Source organism: Dioscorea cayenensis, chromosome 9, assembly GCF_009730915.1.
Source record: "Dioscorea cayenensis subsp. rotundata cultivar TDr96_F1 chromosome 9, TDr96_F1_v2_PseudoChromosome.rev07_lg8_w22 25.fasta, whole genome shotgun sequence".
Taxonomy (NCBI): domain Eukaryota; kingdom Viridiplantae; phylum Streptophyta; class Magnoliopsida; order Dioscoreales; family Dioscoreaceae; genus Dioscorea; species Dioscorea cayenensis.
The window spans coordinates 15905279-15912784 of record NC_052479.1 but is presented as its reverse complement, the minus strand read 5'-3'; the positions used below and the strand labels follow the sequence as shown (position 1 = coordinate 15912784).

Below are 7506 nucleotides of genomic sequence, written 5' to 3'. Positions count from 1 at the left end.
TGTTGAGATTGAGCGATTTCTCCACCGGGACCTCGTAGGGGACTAGTATCGGTGATCGGGAGGCCGGATCCGATTATATTTGGATTTCCACGACTTAACTTACTCATCATAGAAACACTTTGCTTATTCAGTACCTAATACCTGAATTCTAGGGGGAGCATTGCCCGAATACCCCACTTTTACTGATTAAGATCTCCATCCATTTAACCCTTGCATATTCGTCTCCGGTATTCACTTCTTCACACATTAGATCACCACACCTTTCCATTTATCATTATGTTAGAATGCAGAGAAGAAGTTAGTACTAGTAGCCCTGTTCCCTGTGGATTCGACTACCCACTCACCGGGGTAATTATTACTTCGACACCCGTGCACTTGCGGTACATACACGCATATTCGTACGCGTGTCAACACCCCCCGCAGTATCTTCTTCGCTCCTGGTGTTCTCAGCGGTAGCTGTGGTGAGAATATAAACCCCTGGCCCAAACCTCCGTACCAACCCCATCATCCTAATTGTATCAAACGCAAGAGGAGTGGGCACAACTGTCCTTTCAGTCAGCACTACGTAGAGCGTCGCCCAAACCCATTCCCAGAATGAGTCTGGTGATATAAGGGCCAGCAAATAGTAGACCCACTCTCGTCGAATGACCCAGGTACTGCAAAACATCTGTTAGAATGCACCCTAAGTAAAGTGGTACATTGCGGGCCATGGAGTATAAGAAAAGCAGATCCAGCCTAGTCAAAGCGGCTGTGTTATCTGCTCGACCTGTCACAGACCTGCTGATGACTGCGTGTTTGTATCTGTAACTGAACTGGGACAAACTAGAGGCCTTTACCAATCCCGGTTCATACTCTCCACGTCCACACAAAATCATGTACGCATGATATGGAGTGACTGACACTGAAAAGTCTACAGGTAGTCGGCCATACTCCACGGTACCTGTATAAGCGACATCGTACAGGCCCATCCTAATTGAAAACTTAGTGACGCTCATAGAGAATGGATGTCCGAATGCCCTAAACTGTATCGCCTCTGTAGTGTCAACTCTCCTATGTAACAATCGAAACTCAAAGGACGCTAAAACCTCTAGCGTCAGTGTGCGGTAAGATGGCTCACTAATCGTCAGCAGCCTTCTCCGGCTTCCCACTGCCAGCATCTCATCAATCTCATTAATTACCTCGTTACCCTGCTGAATATCTCGAAGCACTTGTACAACCGCGAAGCAAGTCTGACCAAACCCAAGTGCTGAAAGTCTCTTGAACGAGCCTGATGCTCGGGGTTCGAGAATTCCACATGTATCGGCTCGGGTGAGGTGAGTCTGAGGCGCTTCACTTCATTCTTCTTCGCGCGAGGTGCCATATCTGTAGTGCAAAAGAAGAAAACAATCAAAAATCGCAGAAGCAATATACTGCAGAATTCCACATGGGCCTGTGGAAATTACCCATGCCCATGTGGATCTGCAGACCGTGAAACTCCCCCACGGGTGCACAACAAATCTTAACAATTCAATTTAAAACCACTTCTAAATGCTTACTGCACATCCATCATGCATGAAAATTCGCATTTAAAAGTATTCAATCCGTGAAAAACCATAATTGGCGAAGAAAGGTGGATAAAAAGGTTACCGAAGAGATGAATATGAAAACTTCTGAAATTCGGTAAGATTTATGAAGAAAATTCCTCCAAACAGCGATGAAGGGTCGGAAAGATGATCGGGAACCATTTTTCGAAGACTGGAGATGAAGAATGAGATGGATCACAAGGTTTTTAAGGAGAAAATCGTGTCTCTTGGAATTCTGTGTATCCCCACGGGTGTGTGGAAATTACCCATGCCCGTGTGCTTCACTTCGAAAGCGCCATAGGGGCGTACACACGTCGTTGTGCTTTCTCGGGAAAACGCTACTTTGACTCTGACTGCTCTCACACGTGCGTGCGGAAAATTACCCACGCCCATGCGCCCGACCCACAGGGGCAGATGCACGCCCCTGTGGCTTTCCTGGACATTCGAGAAAAATATCAAGTCTTACACACACCCGTGCAGAAATTCCCCACAGGCGTGGACATTTACATGCTCAACTCCAGAGGCAGCAGCACGCCCCTGTGTTTTCTCGGGATAGAGGGAACACCCTGCAGAGATTTGCACGGGCGTGCGGAAATTACCCACGCCCGTGTGTGGTTCACAAGGTTGCCCACAGGGGTGAGTCTACGCCCCTGTGTGTTCTCGGGAAAATCTGCCCAACTCTGCAAGAGTTCACACGCCTGTGCAGAAATTACCCACGGGCGTGCGCCAGTTGCATGGTCATTCACAGGGGTAGCCACACGCCCCTGTGCTTTCTCTGGATGAGCTCGCAGTATACACCCACGGGTGTGTGGAAATTCCACACGCCCGTGTGTTTTCTCTGGATTACTTAGAAAAACCTGCAGGCTCTGCAGAACTATTCTGAACATGTTTACATACTCATAGCCTGCCATATTATGCAAAATTTACCAGATAAAAATACAAAATAGAACTCAAATGACCAAACTTCGCCAATTCTCAACAAAACACACAATGAATTCTTTTAAAAACACACAACAAAATCGCAGCACAAGTACTTAAAAATTAAAACACCAACACTTAACAGTTTATTCATGAAAACAAACTAAACTAAAGTTGCGAGAAGTGCTTGTTTAACGTCACTAAGCTTGACGTATCTTTCTTACCTCATGGGGGTTCATAAATGAAGGTTGCCCTCTTACCTATGGCTTGAAAGCATGATGAGAAAAGTCTCTTGATGGTAGAGGGTGTACTCTTGGGCTTCGGACCACCTAGCAATGGTTCATCCAACTTCCTTAGCTCATGTACGTCTCCAACAATCTTTGAGCATTTTTGGTGGCGTCTCTGAGCCCTCTTCATTTTTTGGAGCACCATCTTCAAGATCAACGGGGTAGATGTTTCTTCTCCAGTTGAAACAAGCATCATTACTTCTTCATTGCTCTCCTCTTGATCGAACAAACCTTCATATGGATCCGGGTTGAACATTTCCTGCACATATTCATCAACAAGCTTATCAGTAGTGTCTAGAAAGTATAAAGTGTCATTGAAATCAAGAGAATGCCGCATGGCTTCAGCAAGGCAGTATGTGAGCTTGTCATCTCCAACTCTCAATGTGAGCTCTCCGCCGTCCATGTCAATCAATGCTTTGGAAGTCCGCAAGAACGGTCTCCCAAGTACCAAGGGTGCATCCGCATCCTCATCGACATTTGGCACTACAAAGTCAACCGGAAAAATGTACTTGTCCACCTTGACAAGCACATCTTCAATGATGCCTCTCGGATGTCGTACCGTTCGGTCCGCCAATTGTAAAGTCATCTAAGTAGGCCTAGGCTCTCCTAAGCCTAGCTTTTGGAAGAAAGTATATGGCATGACGTTGATACTTGCCCCTGAATCCACCAACACCATTTCCTCACCTAAGTTGCCGATGTTACACAGAATGATGAAGGTTCCCGGGTCTTTCTTCTTGTTCGGCATGTTCTTTTGCAACACCGCCAAGCATGAAGCATCTAGCACCACTGAAGCACTCTCCTCCAATTTCCTCTTGTTGGTCAATAGGTCTTTCAGGAACTTCGTGTACTTAGGCATTTGAGCCAATGCCTCTACAAAAGGAATATTGATGTGGAGTTGCTTGAACAGACTCAGGAACTTCTTATACTGTTCATCCCCTTGGTCATTCTTCAATCTAGAGGGGTAAGGGATTCTTGGCTTGAATGGTGGGGGTGCCACCTCTTTCTCTTTGTTTACTCCCTCCTCAACCTCTACAACCTCGGGTGTGTGTTCTTTCGGCTTTTCACTCGGAACCCTCCCTTCAACCTCACGACCACTTCTCAAAGTGATCGCCTTCACATGTTCTCTAGGATTGGTTTCCGTGTTGCTTGGTAAACTTCCATGTGGCCTTTCGGAGAGAGACTTCGCAATTTGCCCCACCTGATTTTCAAGGTTGTGCAAGGAGGCGGTGTGATTGTGAAGTATAGCCTCTACTGATTCAAACCTTGTATTTGCCGATTGAACAAATCTAGCTAAGTGCTTCTCCAAATCCGTCATTCGGGTTTCCAAGCCTGAAATTCTGTTTTCCACTTGAGGGGCTTGTTACTGTTGTTGGAAACCTGATGGCCCCATGGTCTTTTGTGGTCCTTGATTACTCCATGAAAAATTGGGATGATTCTTCCAACCTGAATTGTAGGTGTTGCTGTATGGATTCCCTTGAGGTCTCATACCATTACCTACAAAGTCAATGTTCTCAACTGAAGAAACATCACAAATGTCGATTGGCCAATCAAAGGGAGCATGTCCTTCACCACAACCGGTGCAATTATCACGGCCACAACTATATTTGAAGCTATAAGATCTAGCTTCTTACTCAAACTCTCCACTTGGGCTGCCAATGAAGTTACATGACAAGGTCCCCTTGCTTATATACCGCAAGTGCACGTGTTTGTTGAAGTAATAATCCCGGGTGAGCGGGGTCGAATCCACAGGGAGTAGGGAGTAAAGACACTTAATTCGATTCTTAGCTATGTGGAGTATCAACAATGATAAGTGTGATAATGATTCAATTCTAAGGAATTAAAAACAACAAGTAAGAGAGGAAAGGTAAGGAGGAGGCAAGGCAATCGATAAAGATGGGGTACTCGGATAATGCTTCACCTAGGATAATTGTTTCAAGTGCAAGAACCCTCTATTATACTTCCTAATTGATGCAATGGTGAGTCATGGAAATCCTTACATACATAGTCCCAAATCTAAGGTCAACTATGCCTAACTCTATACATGTTCCGGAGGAGAAATCGAACAATCTCAACACCTCGCACTCGCATAGAGTTGTAATGAGCTCTAGGGATTCCAAGTGATAAATCTCTTCCTATATTTAGACCTAATCCTTTGGTCCAGGCGGAAGGTCCCTAGACACAATTAAGCCCTAGATACTAAGATCACCTCAACGCTTCAATCCATTGCACGCGCAACTAGGCCCCAGCGGAGGTTCGTCCCTTAGACCATTCACTCTATTATGGCCGCAAAGAACTCGAGGAACGGAGGTAGAATCTATCACGTCGGAGGGGAAAGGGGAGGCTCTTGTACCTCTCGACTCACCCTCTCAACCCTCTCCAACCTAGCTTTGTCTAACGCTCGTGGTGTGTCACTTACTCACAAGGTTACCAACAAGAACTCTCAACTCTTATGTCACTCTAGGGGAAATGTTCATACAATCAAGCATTCAAGGTTGGAAATCACAATAAACATCATTTTATTGAAAGCATAATAAAGAAGTTCAAAGAAACGAATACATCCTAGGGTTCACAATCACCCAAGTACCCACTAGCGGTTTAGCTCTCCATGGAGCTAAGTACAATCAAAGAAATCGAATGTAAAAGCAATGAATCCATAAAGAAACCCCCTCGATGGTCATGTAGATGGTCTTGTGGAAAGTCCTCTACTCGTCGTCCAAGGATTCCTTCATCTGGTATAGGATACAAATCGATCGGAGCTCCCCTACCGACCTTCTTCCTAATGGAATCACGATGTCGGAGCGTAGAACCTCTCCAAAACCTTGGCCAATACCCCTCGAAACCTTGGCCAATACCCCTCGAAACCTTGGCCAATACCCCTCGAAACCCTAGCCAAAGCCCTCTCGGAAGTTGGGGTAAAGATGGAGAAAAAAAATACCAAAATCGGGACTGAATCGGCTTTAAATAGGGCTGGAATCGGGCAACTCCACGGGCGTGGACGATACACGCGCCCGTGCAGAATTTCCACACAGGCGTGGATAATTTCCACACGCCCGTGTGGATTCTCTGTTTCTCTGATTTCTCGGCCGGCTATGAACAGTGCTGCTACAGTTCTTGCTACAGTGCTCTGCTACAATCTTTGACCTGAATATTTTCCCAATTCCATACTTTCATCGGGGTAACGCAAACTGGCACACATTCACGTCTTGAATCAATTATTTCTTAAATGATATACATGTTGGTGGGGTTCTTATTCTTATATGCATAGGTCAGAATGCTCGAGTGTGACTGCCTTTGTGCCCCTCCAAATGGATGTGCTCACTCGAATGCGAGGAGATTGGCACACACTATAGCATCTCACACCTGTCCTATGTCTTCGCGTTTGAACTTTAGCAAGATCTCCTCCAAAATAAGTGCATTATGATCCACATTGGCCTATTTCCTTCATACTCGGCCTCACAGCCCTACCTGCGTAAAAGTAACATAAACACACAAATATTAATGTAAAAACCTGAGAAATGTAATGCTCAACATAAGGAATGAACACTTCGCATTCAAATCGCACAAGCACTTATCATTACAGCATTAATTTCATGGAGACCGGCCACCTTTTTCTTCTCCCTAGCGTTCCACTGGTAGCTATTTAACCCCATTTCCTCAATCAATTGACGAGCCTCATCGGGGGTCTTGCTACCTAAGGTACCTCCTGTCGCCGCATCCAAGAGTTGCCTTGTACTCGGGTTAAAACTATTGTAGAAGGTTTGAACAATCATCCACTCCGAGAATCCGTGTTGCGGACACCTTCGCAGGAGTTCCTTGAACCTTTCCCATGTCTCAAATAGAGACTCCAATTCCAACTACACAAAGGATGAGATCTCATTCCTAAGCTTTGCTGATTTTCCGGGAGGGAAATAATGGGCTAGAAAAGCTTCTACCATCTCCTCCCATGTAGTGATTGATGCTCTAGGTAATGAGTTTAGCTACTGCTTTGCTTTCCCCTTTAAGGAAAATGGGAAGGCTCTCAATTTGATGGCATCATCCGTCACACCATTTATCTTCGACATGTCGCACACCTCGAGGAAGCTCCCTATGTGACTGTTTGGATTCTCATCGGCCAAACCGTTGAATTGTGCGGACTGCTGCAGCATATGGATGAATGTCGGCTTTTAGCTCGAGTTCGAGTCATGAATTGGGGGACGCACAATACTCGATTGTGTCCCCAACACTCGAAGGTGCGGCATAATACGATAGTGTTCATTGTTGCTCATTTTGTTCCGCCATGTTTTTCGGATCCTTCTACTTCCAAATCAGCTGGATTATGCTGTTCTTGCACAGGTTCTTTCCCTTTTCTTCTAAGTGTACGTTCAAGCTCAGTGTCTCCTTCAATCAATATTGATGGATTCCCTCGGCTCATAACCTGGAGCTGCACCAAAAAGAAAGAAAAAGACAATCAGAACGATGATAGAATAAGAAGATATGAATTAGAATGTGTGGTGAAATAGCTAAGAAAACAAAGTGCAAAGTATCTCTAAACGCCTAGCTACCCGGCAACGGCGCCAAAAACTTGATAAGATCCCCTTGCGTATATCCCGTAAGTGCACGGGTTTGTCGAAGTAATAATCCTGGGTGAGCGGGTATCGAATCCACAGGGAGTAGGGAGTAAAGACACTTAATTCGATTCTTAGCTATGTGGAATATCAACAATGATAAGTGTGACAATGACTCAATTCTCAACAATTAAA

General features: G+C 45.3%; 1 non-coding gene across 1 annotated transcript; it reads left to right on the top strand.

Annotated features, from left to right (window-relative positions):
* Positions 1-6547: 6547 nt before the first annotated feature.
* Positions 6548-6654, top strand: LOC120269656. The gene has a single exon (XR_005539300.1). It is a non-coding gene; the product is annotated as a small nucleolar RNA R71 (small nucleolar RNA).
* Positions 6655-7506: the final 852 nt, after the last annotated feature.